We start from the raw sequence: 19,788 nt of genomic DNA, 5'->3' as shown, positions 1-19,788 counted from the left end.
ATTGCCCCCTGCCCCATAGTAAATTACGCCCCTGTAGAATGCTACAATATTTTTGAAGAATTATATATTTATTTCACCCTAATTTGAATTAAAGCTTAGGTTTAAAGCTTAGTAGAAAATCGGTGTTAGAAATCAGTCTTGCTTCAATAATTAAAAGAGCATCTTGCTTCAATACTTAAAGAGAAAAAAAAAATGGTAATCGCAAATATATTTGTATATATTTTAACAAGGGATTACAACTATTCAAAAACTGTAAAAAAGAAAACAAAAAAAATTGAAGCTTAGTAGAATTTGTTATTAGAAATCGGATTTGGAGTATTATCAAATATCTTTGAATAGAAATCAGTACGAAAAGACATTAAATTGCGTAAAAAGCAAAAAACTGATAATTGCAAAAATATTTGTATATATTTTAACAAGGGATTACAAAAATTCAAAAACCTAAAAAAAAAAAAAAAGTTTGAAGCCTAGTCGTATATATCGTTGTTAGAAATTGAAATAGCTTCAATAATCAAATATATTTGAACAGAATCAGTATGAAAAGACATTAAATTGCGTAAACAGCGAAAAATTGGTAATTGAACAAATATTTGCATATATTTTGACAAAGGATTACAACAATTCAAAAAACCTAAAAAAAAAACAACAAAAGTTTGAAGCTTAGTAGAAATCGATGTTAGAAATCAGACTTGCTGTAATAATCAAATATCTTTGAATAGACACAAAAAGACATTAAATTGCGTAAAGAGCAAAAACTGGTAATAATAAAAACATTTGTAGGCTATATATTTCAACAAGGGATTACAAAAATTCAAAATTATTTTAAAATAAAACCAAAAGTTTGAAGCTTAGTTGAAATTATTGTTAGAAATCGGTATGTTGTAATAATCAAATATCTTTGAATAGACTTTAGTATGAAAAAACTTTTAATTGTGTAAAGAGCAAAAAAAACAAAAAAAAACTGGTAATTGCAAAAATATTTGTATATATTTTAACAAGGAATTACAAATGTCGGAAAATTTTAGAAATATTTCTTTTTGTAAGATAAAATCAACGCGCTACTTCATTAAGCTTACAGGTTTCAACGCAACCAGTTATTTAATGTCAGTAGGAAGCCCCAAAAACGAAAACTTTCAATTATTACAAATGATTATTCGCTGTTTGGCAAGGGATTGCAACAATTCAAAAACCTTAATAAAAAAGAAAACCCAAAGTTTTAAGCTGAGTACATATATATATATATACATAATAATAATAAGTACATAATAATCAAATATCTTTGAACAGGCACAGTATGAAAAGACATTATACTGCGTAAAAAACAAAAAACAGGTAGTTGCAAAAATATTTGTACACATTTAAAAAAGGGATTACAATAATTCAAAAACCTTCAAAAGAAAACAAAGAAACTGAAGCTTGATAAAAATCGTTGTTAGACATTGGATTTGCATTAATAATCAAATATCGTTAAAAAAATACCGCATTAAAAGACATTAAATTACGTAAAGAGCGAAAAACTGGTAATTGCAAAAATATTTGTATATATTTTAACATGGGATTAAAACAATTCGAAAACCTTAAAAAAGAAAACCAAAAGTTTGAAGCCTTGTAGATATCGCTGTTACAAATCGACTTGCTTTAATAATAATTTTTTTTTGAAGACTGCAGTATGAAAAGACAGCAATCATCTCAAATTGTATGTGGCGACAATGAAACGAAAAAGACAAGCTACAATGAAACTCATGTGTAGAAGAATGCAGTGTCAAAAGACATTAGATTAAGTAAACAACTGGAATTGCAAAAATATTTGTATATATTTTAACAAGGGATTACAATAGTTCAAAAACCTTAAAAAAAAAAACCTAAGGTTTGAAGCTTAGTAGAAAATCGGTGTTAGAAATCGGTCTTGCTTCAATGATCAAATATCTTTGACAAGACAGCAGTATGAAAAGACATTAAATTGCTTAAAGAGCAAAAAACTGGCAATTACAAATATATTTGTACATATTTTAACAAGGGGTTACAACAATTCATAAACCTTAAAAAAGAAATAAGAAGTCTGAAGCTTAGTAGACAATATACACATAACATTTTCATTTCATATTCCAAAAACATCATTACCGAATTTCTTGTGTTATAAGTACATGTAATGTCTTTTTAAGGCATGAAAAAAGTTGACAAATTTTTTAATCGCAAGTTATTATTTAAACTGTAAAAATTTTGTAGTGGCTGAGAAATAATTTTAATGTTTTAATTCAAACTTAATTGTAGTAATCCTTTTACAATCCTTTTTTCCGGACATTTTTAGAATTATCCCAAATTGAAAAAAATGATCTTGAAGGACCACGTTTGTTTTGCCTATTGCAGCACTGATCCCTCCCTTATGATCATCAGGAATAAAATTACGATCCGTATCTTCATTTAGAACTTTGTTCCATTTTTTTAAGCTAATTCAAACCGCTTTTCTTTTCAGTCTTCCTGTTATTCTTTGGCTTCTGCTTCCTCGGCGTAATTGCATATTGAGGATGCTTTTCTAACAGAATTACTGAGGTTGTTTCTGTAGCCATTTTTGCAGCACTTCTTGTGTAAGTCTTCATTGAGTCTTCTTTCGTCTTAATTGAGACAAATTCTGCTAGTGAAAGATTCGACAAGCCAAATTTGAAATTTGACAAAAAACAAAACTTAATTAATAAAATTAATTTTATTACTAATTATTAATTATTAATTATAATTATTAATTTTATTAATTTTATAACTTAACTTATAGATACATTAATTTATTAATAAAAATTCGGTTGAAGGCTCGTCTTTCAGGTAAAAGCAAATTTTTACTTGTCCAAGATTTGACAAATAAGAAACAATTTTGACATTTTTCGTAATTTAGAGTTACATAAATAGTGGATGGCTGTCAGCTTTCCAATACCTGTTGATGACATCAGATGAATTATCGTATACCTCCTTCCCAGCCTGCCTTATTCAAAACAACATGTACCATCGTTTTCCATGTCTCAAGTAAATCCAGGTTATTATTCCTATAGACTTGAATTTGTGGCTTACCCCATTTTGATTTTGTAGGGCGGAGTTGGAGGTTCTTGTTTATTTCCATTTCTATAAAACCTTTTACAACATTATATACGTATGTTAAACAAATATAATGTAGCCATTTTTTACTGTAAAAATATATTTACAGTATATTTCTCAATTTGCATGGCCAGCTACTCTTATCAAATCATTTATCTTTAGGCCAAGTGTGAGGAGCAAGGTCCTGTCACAGGACCAGGAAGTAGCATTATACCACCAAATTTTGGAACCAAAATCGACATTAGACGTCAAAAGGTAAGTTTAGTTTTCCATAGAGGCATAACTAAGAGATGAGGCTGGGTGTCAACTAGCGGTGGGACGATGGTACTATTTTTCTGGGTACTGTTCTATTAGCTGTAAAACACGCGAGAAGTGCATTTTGGTTAATTCTAATGAAATAAAACAAGATAGGATACAAATATAACAGTTTAGAACAAATGCACATTACGGGCGGGGTAAAGCATAGCATATATTAAATACGTAACCTAACCTAGGTACCTTTTTTTCCCTATACCCCAAAAAACTAAAGTTTATATCCGGGTTGCAGCGGTAGCTAGCAACCTAGTAAGAGACGATCACGTCCAATGTTAAGAAATATAAAAACCCATAGTTCCTAACAGAGGAGTCAGATCAAAACAAAAAGTACACCACTAGAACCACCTTGTCCGAAACCTCTATAATAGAAACTTACCGCCCTTTGGCTTGAATAGCAAAGAAAATATATTGGCTTGAAAATCAAGCAAATTGACTTTTACCACGTTTTTCTCCACAAACGGGATATTTTTTTCTCTTTTCTTTTGTATCCAGAGATAGCTTGGCACTGGAACATCGTAGAGGGTTGTTCAATAGCTCATTTTAAAGGAAATGAATTGGGTTAAAAACCTTTTGTAACTAAAATAAATTATTTCTAAAAGAGAATAAATTTTTCCACCAAAAACTGTATTTTCGATGTCTTTTCACACTGCAGTCTTTCAAACATAATCGTATACCAGCGGTAAGATTTGAACCCACGCCTCCGAAGAGACTGGTGGCTAACACCAGTGCCTTGGACCACTCGGTCAGGTTGCCTCTCATAAATAAATATATATGTGAATCTGGGTTGCGGCAGTCGCTAGCAATCTAGTAAGAGACGATCAGTCCAATGCTAAGAAATATAACAAAACTCCTAAAAATAGAGTCAAATCAAAACAAAAGTACATCATTAGAATTACCTTGTCTGAAACCCTACTAGATAAATATTGAATGTCGTCATAGTTTTATTTTAGAGCTATGACGTGAATAGAAAAACACGAAAATATATTGTTGTTTCTGAAAACGTCATGAAATAATATCATTGCGCTATGACGTCAATAAAATCTTTACGCCGTGACGTCATAATTACTATATAAGAAGCGTCAGAACTGTAAATGTTCTCATTCATCATTACATAATAGTTTCTTTCAAGCAAGCTATACGCAATTTGAAAAAAAAGTACTACACAAACAACAGATATAGTAACTTGAAAAGAAAAAAGCAAAGGTATTCAACCGACCAGGCGTATCGAGAAGTAATAATTGAGAGAGCAAAACAAAACAGCAAGATGTGTTATCTCAATGATGAAGATTATAGACATGCAAAAATTGAGACAGCCAAACAAAAGTTCAACGATAGTTATCACAATGATGAAGATTACCGCATCAAATATAAGAAAAACCAAAAGCAAAGGTATTCAACCGTCCAGGTGTATCTAGAAGTAAAAATTGAGACAGCCAAACAAAAGATCAAGGAGCGTTACTGGGGTGACAAAATTTACAGGAAAGAACGAACCTCCAGCCCATAGTAACTAAAATAAGATTATAATTAATATTATAGATAGATCAATGATGTCATAAGCGTAGGTTGTAGACAGGTCGTCTCTTACTATTCCAATTAAGAAAAAGCCATAGGCTTTTTTCTGTTTGTAATCCGGGTTGTTTATAATAAAGAACGACCTCTTGCCTATACTAAATTTTATACGCCACTTAATTATAGTATAGGTTAGTAATTCAACAGATAGCTTGGCCCTAGTTACATAAAGGACCGATATAGTTCATCATACATGGTATTTGTCCATTAGGTTTTCTTATAATAAAGAACGACCTCTTATCTAAGCTAAATTTTATACGCCACTTAGTTATAGTATAGGTTAGTAATTCAACAGATAGCAAGGCACTGGAACATTGTAGAGAGTTGTTCAATGGTTACATTAAAAGACGATCATTGGAATAACAAACCAATGTCAACATTGAATTTTATATTAATCCGGGTTGCAGCGGTAGCTAGCAACCTAGTAAGAGACGATCACGTCCAATGTTAAGAAATATAAAACCCATAGTTCCTAAAAATTACAATAAGGAATGAATTGTAACCCATAGTAATTGAATTATTAAATCAAACAGTTCTTGGTCATAATAAAGAGCTGTCTAATGGCTCATTTTAATGGAAATTGCTGTATATAAAAACCTTTTGTAATTAACAAAAATGATTATTATCATAAAATAAATTGTTACGATATTGTAAACATCTAACTCTAGGCCATAGTAAGCAATTTAATTTTGACAATAAAGAATTACGGCAGAAACCTAAATGGTAGTATAAGTAAGCTACATTTTGTTACAGTAAAGAACTATCTCTCGCCCATAGTAACTGATATATGGTGGTTCCAGGGGTAGCAGCAATCCTGGTTGCAGCGGTAGCTAGCAATCTAGTAATAAACAATCACGTCCAATGTTAAGAAATATAAAAACCCACAGCTCCTAAAAAAGAAATTAGATCAAAACAAAAAGTACACCTTTAGAACCGCCTTGTCCGAAACCCCTGTATAGGAAACTTTCTGTTCCTTGGCTTAAACAGCAAGGGAAATGTATTGGCTTGAAAATCAAGAAAAGTTGCAGCTACTACAGCATTCTGCCTAAACGGCATATTTTTTCTTTTTTTCTTTTCCACAGATAGTTTGGCACTGGAACATCGTAGAGAGTTGTTCAATGGCTCATTTTAAAGGAAATTAATTGGGTTAAAATTATTTTGTAATTAAAACATATTATTTCCAAAAGAGAATAAATTTTAAAACTAAAAATTACATTTTTTATGTCTTTTCATACTGCAGTCTTTTCAAAGATATTTCATTATTGTACATAAATCATAATCGTATACCAGCGGAAATATTTGAACCCACGCCTCCGATCAGACTGGTAGCTAACACCAGAGCTCATTTTAAAGGAAATTATTTGGATTTTACAATAAGGAACGAACTGAACCCATAGTAACTTAAGTATTAAATCAGACAGTTCGTGGTCATAATAAAGAGCTGTGTAATGGCTCATTTTAAAGGAAAATGCTGTATATAGAAACCTTTTTTAATTAACAAAATTAAATATTCTTATAAAGATAGGAAATATATAGGTGAAGATGAAGATGAAGCTTATGTTAGAGAATTATATAAAGGATTGTTCTAGTCAATTACCCTGGTAAAAAAAGGCAAAGATGTTTCTTCTGGCAAAAAATAAAAGATCTTTCTTCTGGCAAAAAATACCAAATACCACATTTTTGCAGATAGTATACATTAAAAGACGATCATTCGAAGAACATACATTGCATATATAGGACTTAATCAACTGCTCGATTCCTTGACAAAAAATCTTATTTGTCAACAGAATTTAACATAAAGGATCGATACTGTAAATGGGGATTTATCAGGCATCATCAGTATCCGGGTTGCAGCGGTAGCTAGCAGCCTAGTAAGAGACGATCACGTTCAATGTTAAGAAATATAAAAACCTATAACTCCTAAAAAAAGAGTCAGATCAAAACAAAAAGTACACCATTAGTTTATATTAAAGTACGATCATTAGAAGAACAAACCATTGCATATATTAGACTTAGTTAGCTGCCTGAGTCCTTGAGGTTCGTCTCTTACTATTCCAAAGAAATTCCAAATAGTATTCCAAATAGTAAGAGACGATCACGTTCAATGTTAAGAAATATAAAAACCTATAACTCCTAAAAAAAGAGTCAGATCAAAACAAAAAGTACACCATTAGTTTATATTAAAGTACGATCATTAGAAGAGCAAACCATTGCATATATTAGACTTAGTTAGCTGCCTGAGTCCTTGAGGTTCGTCTCTTACTATTCCAAAGAAGAAAAAGCCGTAGGCTTTTTCCTGTTTGTAATAATATATTAATCCGGGTTGCAGTGGTAGCTAGCAACCTAGTAAGAGACGATCACCTCCAATGTTAAGAAATATAAAACCCCCCCAACTCCTAAAAAAGAGTCAGATCAAAACAAAAAGTACACCATTAGAACCGCCTTGTCCGAAATTACAGTAAAGAACGACCCTTAGCTCATAGTAAGAGAAATAAGAATATCCAGGTTGCATCGGTATCTGGCAAGCTCTGGGTTGCAGTGGTATCACAGAGTTCGTGATAACAAACTGTATAGTAAGAGCAACTCGTCTCAATAGAAACCGAAACTCTAAAAAAGGAATTTTGATACCAATAGAACCGGGTTGCAGCGGTCGCTAGCAACCTAGCAAGAGACGATCACGCCCCATAATAAAAACTGAAGTAATCCATAACTCCTTAAAAATAAGATTCAGATCAAAACAAGAACAATTTTAGAACCACCTTGTCCAAAACCTCTATATAGCAAACTTACCGTCCCTTGGCTTGAATGAGAAGGAAAACATATTGGCTTGAAAATAAAAAAGAATGGCTGTAAATAGTTTCCACATGCGAAATCTTTTCTTCTTTTTGTTTTTTTCTCCTCAGCTAGCTGGGCACTGAAATTACAATAAAGAACAAACTGTAGTCCATAGTAACTGAAGTATTATAGCACTTCACATAAGTATTCCAAAATCCGGGTTGCAGTGGTAGCTAGCAACCTAGTAAGAGACGATCACGCGTAGACCCTGGCGCCACGCCGGCGGATCGACCGAACGCCGCTGACGAGAGGCCCGGTCGAATACCGCGTAATGCCGTAACGCCGCCTCCGGCAGATGCGGGGGCGTTTGGTTGACTTTAAATTAATTGTGCAGCAAGTTTTTATTGCGTCAACCGCAAAGTTGGAGCTTGTGTTTCTCGTGTGGTTTAGTATTTCGATTTTCCTGATAGGAAATCAAGCAGGGCTTGCACTATCCCCGAATTTTCGGGTATTTCCCCGAAATTATTATTAGGAACAAATAATAAACAAAGTTAGCTGTCTGATTCTTTGAGGATCGTCTTTTACTATTCCAAAGAAGAAAAATCCATAGGCTTTTTCCTGTTTGTAATCTGTGTTGCAGCGGTAGCTTGATAATCCATATTGCAGCGGTAGTTAGCAACCTAGTAAGAGACGATCACGTCCAATGTTAAGAAAAAAAAACCCATAACTCCTAAAAAAGTTACAGTAAAGAACGATCTCTCGCCTATAGTAACTGATAAATGGTTGTTCCAGGGGTAGCTGCAAGCTATCCAGATTGCAGCGGTAACCGGGTTGCAGCGGCAGCTGTAACCTGGAGTCTCTTTCCTAGTTTATGACTCAAACAAGTTTATATTAAAAGACGATAATTGGAATAACAAACAATTGCATACATTGGAATTAGTTAGCTACTTGATTGTTTGAGGTTCGTCTCTTACTATTTCAAAGATCCGGATTGCAGCGGTAGCTAGCAACCTAGTAAGAGACGATCACGTCCAATGTTAAGAAATATAAAAACCCATAGCTCCTAACAGAGGAGTCAGATCAAAAAAAAGTACACCATTAGAACCACCTTGTCCGAAACCCCTGTATAGGAAACTTTCTGTCCCTTGGCTTGAACAGCAAGGGAAATATATTGGCTTGAAAATCAAGAAAAGTGGCAGCTACTACAACATTCTGCCTAAACGGGATATTTTTTCTTTTTTTTTTTCTTCTTTTCCAGAGATAGCTTGGCACTGGAACATCGTAGGGAGTTGTTCAATAGCTCATTTTAAAGGAAATTAATTGGGTTAAAAATCTATAGTAACTAAAATAAATTATTTTTAAAAGAGAATACATTTTTCCATTTTATTAAAGAACTTACAGTTCAATTCTAATTTCTCCAAAGAAAAATGAAAATCTTCCACTTCAGTTCTTAATTTCACAAAGACACAAAGAAATTTAAAATTCTCTTCTGAATTTTCTTAGAGAAAAGAAAAAAGTTATAGTTCAATTCTAATTTTTTTCAAAGAAAATAAAAATCTCCAACTTTTCAATAAACATTCTATGCGCTTTACATGCTAAATTTTCCTAAGATAATAGAAATATAGCAAAGTAATGCATAAAATATTTTTATTGAAGTAACAACATGTAGTAACAACATAAAAATATGTCATAGACATTATTTTACATTAATAACATCATTGAACAACATTGAACATTCTGAATCTGTTCCATAAAATAATTTATTTTACAATTTGAAGCATCCTTCCTTTTCACCCACAACTTTACAGCTTTTTGGATACCTCAACACCAAGAAATACTTTTCAAAAGACATTTCAGAGCAAGTTCCTTTCATAATGTCCCTCCTAAATCCATTTTCCAACTTGAACTACCCATTCTTTTCACCCAAAACTTTACTTTACAGCTTTTTGAATACCTAAACACCAAGCAATACTTTTGAAAAGACATTTCAGAGCAAGTTCATTTCTTGATGTCCCTCCTGAACCCATTTGACGAGTTGAAGCAACCTTCCTTTTCACACACAACTTTACTTTACAGCTTTTTTGATACATCAACACAAAGAAATACTTTTCAAAAGGCATTTCAGAGCAACTTCTTTTCTTTATGTCCCTTCTAAACCCATTTTCCAACTTGAAGTACCCATCCTTTTCACCCACAACTTTACATTATAGCTTTTTGGATACCTCAACACCAAGAAATACTTTTTAAAAGGCATTTCAGAGAAAGTTCCTTTCTTAATGTCCCTCCTAGACCCATTTTCCAAGTTGAAGCATCCTTCCTTTTCACCCACAACTTTACTTTACAACTTTATGGATACCTCAACACCAAGAAATACTTTTCAAAAGACATTTCAGAGCAACTACTTTTCTTAATGTCCTTTCTAAACCCATTTTCCAACTGGAAGTACCCATCTTTTTCACCCAGAACTATACTTCACAGCTTTTTGGATACCTCAACACCAAGCAATACTTTTTAAAAGGCATTTCAGAGCAAGTTACTTTCTTAATGTCCCTCCTAAACCCATTTTACAAGTTGAAGCATCCATCCTTTTCACCCACAACTTTACTTTATAACTTTTTTACACGACATAATATCAGGCAAGATTCCACATGAGTTCAGATTTTTCTTAAAGAGATGAAAACATTTTAAATACTGTTCCAAATTTTTCATAGAAAATAGTAAGTTCAAGTTACATTCTGAATTTTATCAAAGAACTTACAGTTCAATTTTAATTTCTGCAGAGAAAATAAGCTAACCTTTTCCGGCGAGTATGGTTAGGTTAGGCTAGATTAACTTAAGTTAGAATAGGTTAGGTTAAGTTAGCTTAGGTTAACCTACGTACGCATCACTTAGGTTAGATTAGATTAGGTGAGAGACAGGCAAAAAGTTAGGTGTATGGTTAGGTTAGGTTAGATTATGTCAGGGTAGGTTAATTTAGGTTAGGCTAGGTTAGCCTACGTACGCGCGAGTATGGTTAGGTTAGGTTAGACTAGATTAAGCTAGGTTAGATTAGGTTAGGTTAAGTCAGGTTAGGTAAGTTAGGTTAGGTTAGCTAAGTTAGGTTAGGTTAGCTAGTAAACATCTCTCCATGTTTGAGTTAGGTTAGGTTAGGTTAGACTAGATTAAGTTATGTTAGGTTAAGTTAGGTTAGGTTAGGTTAGCCTAAGTACGCGCTTGTACGTAGGCTAACCTAACCTAACTTAATCTAACCTAACATAACTTAATCTAGTCAAACCTAACCTAACTTAAACATGGAGAGACGTATATTCTTGGTGTTGAGGTATCCAAAAAGCTGTAAAGTAAAAATTTGGGTGAAAAGAATGGGTACTTCAAGTTGGAAAATGGGTTTAGGAGGGACATTAAGAGAGGAACTTGCCCTGAAATGTCTTTTGAAAAGTATTTCTTGGTGTTGAGGTATCCAAAAAGCTTTAAAGTAAAGTAGTGGTTGAAAAGGAAGGATGCTTCAACTTGTAAAATAAATTATTTTATGGAACAGATTTAGAATGTTCAATGTTATTCAATGATATTAATAATGTAAAATAATGTCTGTAACATATTTTTATGTTGTTACTACATGTTGTTACTTCAATAAAAATATTTTATGCATTACTTTGTTATATTTCTATTATCTTAGGAAACGTTAGCATGTTAAGCGCTTAGAATGTTTATTTAAAAGTTGGAGATTTTTTTTTTTTTTGAAAAAAAATTGGAATTAAACTATAACTTTTTTCTTTTCTCTAAGAAAATTTAGAAGAAAACTTTAAATTTCTTTGTGTCTTTGTGAAATTAAGAACTGAAGTGGAAGATTTTTATTTTTCTCTGGAGAAATTAGAATTAAACTGTAAGTTCTTTAATAAAATTCGGACTTGAGTTAACTTTTCAAAATCTTTGTATAACTTTTCCTATCTTCTATTAAAAATTTAGAACAGTAATTTTAAATTTTTCCATCTCTTTGAGAAAAATCTGAACTGAAGCGGAAAATTTGTATTATTTCTTGAAAAATTAAATTGATCTGTAACTTATTTCTTTTCATATGGATAGTTAGGAAAAGAACTTGAAGTTTTCTTCGCATCAATGATAAAACTAGCTCCTTATATTCATGGAGAAATATTCACGATCAATGTGTAAATTTTTCTATCTTTTACAAAAAATTTGGAGGAGATTTTATAATTTATGTGTCTGGGAAAGCATATGAACTGAAGTAAAAACTTATTATATTATTAGGAAAAATAGAATTGATCAATAACTAATTTCTTTTTCATTGAGAAAATTCAGAAGAGAGCTTGAACTTTTCTTCACTTCATTGAGAAATTTCAAATAGAACTTTAAATTTCCTTGTGTCTTTGTGAAATTAAGAACTGAAGTAGAAGATTTTTATTTTCTTTGGCGAAATTAGAATTGAACTGTAAGTTCTTTAATAAAATTCAGAAGATAACTTGAACTTTCTATCTTCTATGAAAAATTTGGAACAGTATTTTAAATTTTTTCCTCTCTTTGAGAAAAATCTTAACTGAAGTGGAATCTTGCATGATGACTAAAACTTGAACTTTTCTTCACTTCGTTGAGAAAATTTAAAATTGAAGTAGAAATTTTTATCTTCCGGGAAAATATTCGCAACTATGGTATAGGTTTTTCTACCTTCTACGGAAAAATTTCAAATAGAACTTTAAATTTCCTTGTGTCTTTGTGAAATTAAGAGCTGAAGTGGAAGATTTTTATTTTCTTTGAGAAAATTAGAATTGAATTGTAAGTTCTTTAATAGGATTCAGAAGATAACTTGAACTTTCTATCTTCTATGAAAAATTTGGAACAGTATTTTTAATTTTTTCATCTCTTTGAGAAAAATCTGAACTGAAGTGGAAACTTGTATGATATTGTGGTGTGCACAAAAGTTGTAAAGTAAAGTTGGGGTGAAAAGGATGATTACCTCAACTTGTAAAATGGGTTTAGGAGGGACATTAAGAAAAAAAGTTGTAAAGTAAAGTTGTGGTGAAAATGATGGGTACTTCAACTTGTAAAATGGTTTTATGAGGGACATAAAGAAAGGAACTGGTTCTGAAATGCCTTTGTACAAGTGACAGCGAGAATGAGAAATTGTCAAACATGAAAGTGAAGAACAAAAAATGCGCAGTTATCATAAACTTGCAAGTGAGTACTAGAACGTTTGAAAAATGAAAGTGGAGAACACAGGAATAAGTGGCCACCTCCACAATTTTCAAATGAATTTGTTTGTTCTTCTTTAGGTCGTCTCTTGCTCTCTAAAGAGTTCCGCAAAGAAATCCAAAACTTATTCCCCTGCTTTGTTTTAGCTTCATTCAATTTAAGTGATGATCGAATAATATTTTCAGTTTCAAAATAGTTGGAAAAATTAATTAAAAAAAAATAGTGGCACATCCATCAAAAACCCCTTAATGTGATTTTGAACCACCCTCGAATAGCTAAATGTGCTTTTTAGACCCTGTTAAATAGACCATTTTTTGGACTTGGTTCCGATGTACGCAGCAATGGCTGTGGAAGAGCGTGGAATTGAATAGAAAGTTAAGACTCTCTTACGGTTGATTCTGCTGATAATTAGAAATGCTAGCGAAATGAATTATTATTAGAAGGTTTTGAGAGTTCGGGGCTTTATTTTAATGTTAAGAAGACCATTTTGCTTAGATCAGGAGGTAGAAAGGTGATGTTGGGTATCGAGACAAGAGATCAAGTCGATAGTTTTGCATACCTGCTAAGCATTTATTCTGAAGATAATGGATGCAGTGAAAATGTTAAAAGTAGAATAGTCAAGACCCATTGGGCTTTTTTAACCTGAGCAAAAACTGAGAAACTTAGAAAAATCAGCGAACCCGAATGAAAAAAATGGAAACTATTAGAAAAAAAGAGAAACTTTTGCCCTATTACTGGGTACATTTTTCAACAAAAAGAAACTAAAACGTTGGTACTCTTTTGCAAACTTTGGCATTGAAACGAATAAAAGAATTTGAGGCTGTTTAGCATCCATTTTTGACGTGCACCTTAGAGATAGTGCCGCTGACTGACAAAACACATTGAAATATAATTAACTGAATTACTGTTTCTTGAGATGCAATTATTGGACGATATACTCTTTTGGTTGCTTTGATCAAACATAAAAATATGTTATAACGATTAATAATAGTCAATAATTGAGAGAAATTATCAAGCTTCTAGATTTGGAAAACTATCTTTCTGCAGCTTAGAAATTTCTCATAGCCATTTCAACTATAATATAATCTCTTCTGAAATGGAACTGATTTAGTGTTCTTTTCAATTTTTTATCTGCGCATTTTAAAGTGTTCATTTGTTTATTGATAGGGATCTATGGTCGTTCAATGCTAAAAAAATATTTTCACTTAATTTCTTCTCATTCTGGCTTATTATAGCTCTTTACTTTTCGTTGAAAAGCTCCTTTTGTGGAAAAAACTTAATAATTTTTCTTCATTTTTAATGTGCATAATCTTTTTATTTAGTATGGAAAAACGTTTAAATAGTTTTAGTTTTTCTTTACAAGAATCCAGATTTTGATTTACTATTTATAAGTTGGACAGAATTTTCCAGCCGCTTTTTAATAACAATTGCACTATAAAGCTTTGAACAGATTGTAGTAGGGAAAATATTCAAATATCCGGGCTATTGGCCAGATATATATGGACTGGGCTTTGGTGTTTAAAGGGCTGACATGATTTTAGTTCCATCAATTTAAAACTTTTAGTAGCCTATAGACAAATATTAATCAGCCATTTCCCTCAACACGCCCAGAAAGTATCAATTTATCTCCTTTAAACTTTCCTGAGACATCATAGATACACCCTTTTACCCTTTTCACCCCTTTAGACATCTTTTTGTCCATATTGTGTCTTTTTCTTCAGTTCAGTAAAAGCAGTAATAGCAGTAATAGTGCTAGCAGCAGTGGTAGGATTGTTATAGCCCTAGTAATTGTAGCAGTAGGAGCAGCAGTAGCAATAGTGGCAGTCGTAGTAGCAGCAGGAGCAGTAGTAGTATTAGTAGCATCAGTGGCGTACTTTCGTCAAAATCCTGTGGGAGGGGGCGAAATTGGAGCCCATTTTTGCAAATCAAGTGAAAATGACAGCGAAAACTCAAAAATTAGCCATATAGCACCATAAGGGCAAATATATATCAAAGAAAACTGACCTGTTCCTGTGGATGCTTAAATTATGCTGGCTAATCTTAGTTTTTTCACATTTTTTTGCAGAAACTAAATTTCGGCTGGGGGGAGGGGGCGAACTGAGGTTTGGAAGGGGCAGTTGCACCCTACCACAATACGCGGATTACGCCCCTGAGGTCAGTATTAGTAGTAGTAGTTGTAGTATTAGTAATAATAGCGGTAATAGTACTGGTAATAGCTAAAACAATTAAAAAAAAAAAAAAACCACACTCAACCTTATGCATTAGCCAAAACATTATGTAAATTTGTTAACGTAACTAACTTTGACCGCTAAGATTAAACAAAATTTTCAAAGAAAAATAAAGAGCTATATTAAACCAATGGTGGGCATAAACATATCTTTATCTCGAGCTACGTCATTTGATTTCTCATAGCATCAAAAGTAAAAAGATAATAAATCACATTCACGCAGTCTGTTCTGTCTTTTACTTTAATGATCTTAGTCTTTTGTAAATATATTTTCAACCCTTCATATTGTCTTTTTATTTTAGGCAAAAAATATATCATTGCAGATAAATGTCCATGTTCTTAGCGATAAGGACGATGATAAGGACCATGACAAGGACAAGGACGACGATGATGACCAAATGCCGACGGAGATTCCATATGTAAAAACTATTTATTTATTATATGTACTATTATTGCTAGTAAATACTATTTATTTTGTTTAAGGTTTTGATATTGTTCTCAAAAGTCTTTTGAATTATTTCTTTTAATTATTAAATAAAAAAACAAGTTTTTTTAACTGAAAGTAAGGAGCGACATTAAAACTTAAAACGAACAGAAATTATTCCGTATATGAAAGGGGCTGCCCCCTCCTCAACGCCTTGCTCTTTACGCTAAAGTTTTTTATTGTTTAAAAAAATAGAATTGTGAGAAAGTCAAACTTTAGCGTAAAGAGCAAGGCGTTGAGGAGGGGACAGTCTCATCCATACACGGAATAATTTGTGTTCGTTCTAATTTTTAACGTCGCTCCGTAATTTCAGCTGAAAAATCTTGTTGTTTATATTTAATTTTTGAACGTTTTTGAATAAATGCAGGTTTTGATCTTAGCTCACAGTACATGAATAATTAAAACAAAATTAATTATTTTTTTAAAACAAAATTAAATTGAAACAAAATTATCATATTAATTTACTTTTTTTTGGTTGAATGGCTTTTTCGAAACTTGTTTCATTTTATTTACGTACGTTTTTATTAGTAATAAATATACGTAACTTACGAATTAATTTACGTAGAGAACTTCTATATTCATATATTCTTAATACATATATTAGGGGGTTTTCCCCATAGTCAATACCTTGCTCTTTAAGCAAGAGTTTGAATTTTGTTCCAATTCTTTAAAACTGACCGCTTAATCACAAAGGCCGGTAATTAGAATAAATGGCTCTTATGAAAGTACTAAAAAATCTCTGGCTTAAAGAGTGAGGTATTGACTAGGGGGTGAACCCAATCATATATGTAATATTTTCTGTTCGTTTATGATAACCAATACTATATGTTAACATTGGGTAAAGTTCATAACTTTCAGCCCTCCTCCAGGGAACTTCGGGGGATTAAGTCATCCTAAAAGACATACTAATATTTTTACATAATATTTATGTATACATACATAATATTTTTGATTATGCTGAACGAAATGGCTATCTCAAAATTTTGATCAGGTGACTTTGGGAAAAAAGTAGCGTGGAAGGGAGCCTAGTTGCCTTCCATTTTTTTTGGTAACTTAAAAAGGGAACTAGAACTTTTAATTTCCATTCCAATGAGCCCTCCCACGATATTCTGGGACAACTGGGTCGATACGATCACCCCTGGGAAAAACAACAACAAATAAACACTCACCCGTGATCTTTTTTCTGGCAAAAAATGTAAAATTCCACATTTTTGTAGATAGGAGCTTGAAACCTCTACAGTAGGGTTCTCTGATACGCTGAATATGATGGTGTGATTTGCATTAAGGTTCTATAATTTTTAGGGGGTCTTTCCCCCTTTTTTCGAAAATCAGCCAAATTTTCTCAGGCGCGTAACTTTTGATAAGTAAGATTCAACCTGATGAAACTTAAATATTTGAAATTAGAATTAAAATCTGATTCTTTTGATGTATCGATTGGTATCAAAATTCCGTTTCTTAAAGTTTCGGTTACCATTGAGCCGGGTCACTTCTTACTTACATTTCGTTACCACGAACTGTTTGATCATAAGCAGCACAATAATGCTGTCTAAGTGAAGAGCAATGTGGGCAAAATGTTTTTTTTCACCCAGTCACTTCGCACAGAAAGAGCTGACCTATAAACTTCGGACAGAGCTCATTTGACTGAACATTGAAAGTTCTAGTTACCTTTATAAGAGTCAAAAGTGATTGGAGGGTAGCCATCCACCTTTCCAGGCTAATTAATACCACAATCCAATGAAAATTTTAAGATAGCTATTTTATTCAGTTTAGTTGAAGATTCCATAAACTTTGTCGCTGGGGATGTAAACCACCCCCCCTACAGCCCTCCGGGCAAGGGCGGGAGTTTGTGCAGCTCACTAAATGTTTACATATAGCATTTTTTATTAGAATAGTGGGTTTGTTTGACCTTTATTGTTCAAGAAACGAAATTTTGATACTAATAGATACATCTAGAGAATAAGATTCTAATTCTGATTTCAAATATATAAGTTTCATCAAGCTTAATCTTACCTATCAAAAGTTACGTGCCTGAGAAAATTTGGCAGAATTCTGAAAAAAAGGAAGAAAGACCCCATAAAAGTTATAGAACCTTAATGAAAATCACACCATCATATTCAGCGTATCAGAGAATCCTACTGTAGAGGTTTCAAGCTCCTATCTACAAAAATGTGGACTTTTCCATTTTTAACAATTTAGAAACAAATTTCGGCTATGTATTTGCACATTACGGGCGGGGTAAAGCATAGCATATATTAAATACGTAACCTAGTCTAACCTAGGTACCTTTTTTTCCCTATACCCCAAAAAACTAAAGTTTAAATATGATTCCCGGAGTGAGAAACCCCTTGTCTATACAGCGTCAGATAGGAAGATACTGGATAATAGGCTTTTGGTCTTTGCTTTTCTCAAGTGTCTATCTCGCGTGTTTTACAGCTAATAGAACAGTACCTTTTCTGATTCAAATTCTAACCCAGAATTTATTTCGGAAGTATTGATTCCGATACGATTCCAAGGAGACTTTTTTTTCTTTTCTATTTTACTGTATTAATACAATACTTTCGGAAGTCATGCTACCTAGTCAAGTTTGTCATTAGACATAATTATAATGCAACAGTTGGCTATTAATCATTTGCTGTTACTGAATGTCAGGCTTAAAAACTGATATTGAATAACAAATTGGAAATTTAATAGTGTTCAAGGAAGTTAAAGTTCGTTCTCATCGGCGCTGAAAAAAAAACCACGTCCGCTGAAAAAAGGAAAGGTCCGCAACCCCTTTTTGACGGCTGTCTACAGTAAATATACTGTAGGGCTGGAATAGATATTAAGTATTTCATCAAATATTGTAGTCAATAAATATTTAGTTTATTTAATCTAATATTACATCTAATAAATATTAATGGCTTTTTTGGCTTCAGTCGCCTGTACAGAGGTTGGCAATCCTGCCCAAAGAATTTGGACGTGACATGTGTTGCAAAGTACCGGGTTCGAACCATTTCAGTGGTTTTTGTCACCGCTCTTGCCAATGTAGCATAATAGAGATAGTTGATGTTTATTATGAGGCATGAGGCAATGTTGTCTGTTGTATAGACAGACCGTCTATACGGCTAGTAAATATCCAATTGCCAGAGCAAGCAGGTCACTATCAAGTTATGGGCTCCCATTAGTAAAGATACGGTTGTTAAATTTCTGATTGTAACAAGCAGAAAATTATCAAGTTATTAATGCGCTGCAGCTCCCGTTATATAAAAAAAAAATTCCAGGTGCTGCCGTTATTTTTAAAATTTCGTACATTTTAGACCTGCACTTTGTCAAAACTTGAATTTTACCCTGGGCACCCAAACATGAAACCGAATGTTAATGTTAACCGAATTTCTCAGGCCTACGTCTTACATCTCTGTTGAAAATCTTTGAACTTGGTGAATTTATATAGCATTTATATAAATCTTTATTTTCTTTGTTTCCATTTCAGACGCCACCTGCCCACCTGCCCACCAGCCCACCTCTCTACCTGCCCGTAGTCTATTTGCTAGTTATTTTCATGATTTGAGTTATAGAAGACGTCAGTTAAACACAATCACTGGAAATAATAGCATAGACTACTTGGAACTACTAAAACTCACTGGACACAATCACTGAATATAATAGCATAGACTACTTAGAACTACCGAAATTCACGGCAAAATATTTAAAATTCGCTTCACAAAAACAAGAATCAGCTCCACCTATACTTTTTGTAGACCTTTCTTTAGTAAATATATTAACATTTTGGAAAATTGTATGCGAATGAACTTATGGGCTATAGAGACAATTAAGAAATTTAAAGGTTTTATAGGCTGAGTTTTTGTTTTGAGGCTTTTTTTTAATATGTTTTTTATCGAAGATTTGTAGACATACCACCTCACTCGATATAGTTGTTGATTGCAAGTGTCCAAGCAAAGTGTCTTATTTGGGCGATCCGGTTTTAGAAGTTAATATAGCCTAAAATGGGCAAAGACTGTTTTTTGTATCAACTTTAAACTTCTATTCCTAAGTCCCTGGAACTAGGGAACCCAAACACAATTGCTAGTTAAAAAAAACATCTGTTCCCCCAATAAAGGCCAAATTTTTCTTCCGAGCGACTTCGAACAACTTACCA

The 19,788-nt window shown here is 32.7% G+C and overlaps 1 protein-coding gene and 1 long non-coding RNA gene across 2 annotated transcripts in view; one reads left to right on the top strand and one right to left on the bottom strand.

Moving 5' to 3' along the window:
- LOC148947242 (uncharacterized) overlaps window positions 1–19,788 on the bottom strand; it is a 173,459-nt gene that overhangs the window by 33,747 nt on the left and 119,924 nt on the right. The gene's annotated exons all lie outside the window — the stretch shown is intronic.
- Window positions 2,469–15,523, top strand: LOC148947243 (uncharacterized). The gene is made up of 3 exons (XR_016142430.1): window positions 2,469–2,585; window positions 3,244–3,336; window positions 15,472–15,523. It is a non-coding gene; the product is annotated as an uncharacterized LOC148947243 (long non-coding RNA).

The sequence above is a fragment of the Artemia sp. Qi Xiang Cuo genome, chromosome 11 (genome assembly GCF_049724085.1).
Source record: "Artemia sp. Qi Xiang Cuo chromosome 11, ASM4972408v1, whole genome shotgun sequence".
Taxonomy (NCBI): domain Eukaryota; kingdom Metazoa; phylum Arthropoda; class Branchiopoda; order Anostraca; family Artemiidae; genus Artemia; species Artemia sp. Qi Xiang Cuo.
This window is presented reverse-complemented; position numbering and strand designations above follow the sequence as displayed.